Source organism: Penaeus monodon, chromosome 23 (genome assembly GCF_015228065.2).
Source record: "Penaeus monodon isolate SGIC_2016 chromosome 23, NSTDA_Pmon_1, whole genome shotgun sequence".
NCBI classification, from domain to species: domain Eukaryota; kingdom Metazoa; phylum Arthropoda; class Malacostraca; order Decapoda; family Penaeidae; genus Penaeus; species Penaeus monodon.
Genome location: NC_051408.1, coordinates 18,677,874 through 18,678,159, shown reverse-complemented (window position 1 = coordinate 18,678,159; position 286 = coordinate 18,677,874). Strand labels below are relative to the sequence as shown.

General features: G+C 43.7%; 1 protein-coding gene across 1 annotated transcript in view; it reads left to right on the top strand.

Moving 5' to 3' along the window:
• LOC119587863 (cGMP-dependent 3',5'-cyclic phosphodiesterase-like) overlaps window positions 1-286 on the top strand; it is an 88,205-nt gene that overhangs the window by 30,904 nt on the left and 57,015 nt on the right. The window lies entirely within an intron of this gene.

Sequence of the window (286 nt, the reverse complement as noted above, 5' to 3'; positions counted from 1 at the left end):
AATGGAGCGTCGTCCATTTCCCATGAAGATGTAAGTAGCTTTCCCGCGCGTGTGGTGCAGATTGCGGAGCGCAAAACGGTTGGGTACATTAAGTAAATCTAACTGAAGTTTATTTTCGGCTTATAATCCATCGAGTAAACGTCGTGTTCTGTTTCGCGGGTTTGTTGTATTTACTGTGAGTTCAAGGTCTGGTTTTCAGGCCGTGAAAACTGGATTTTTTGTTTGTTTCTTCGTTTTTGTGGCAAAGTACTTTCGACTTGAAACATTCCATTCTACCCCCCCCCCA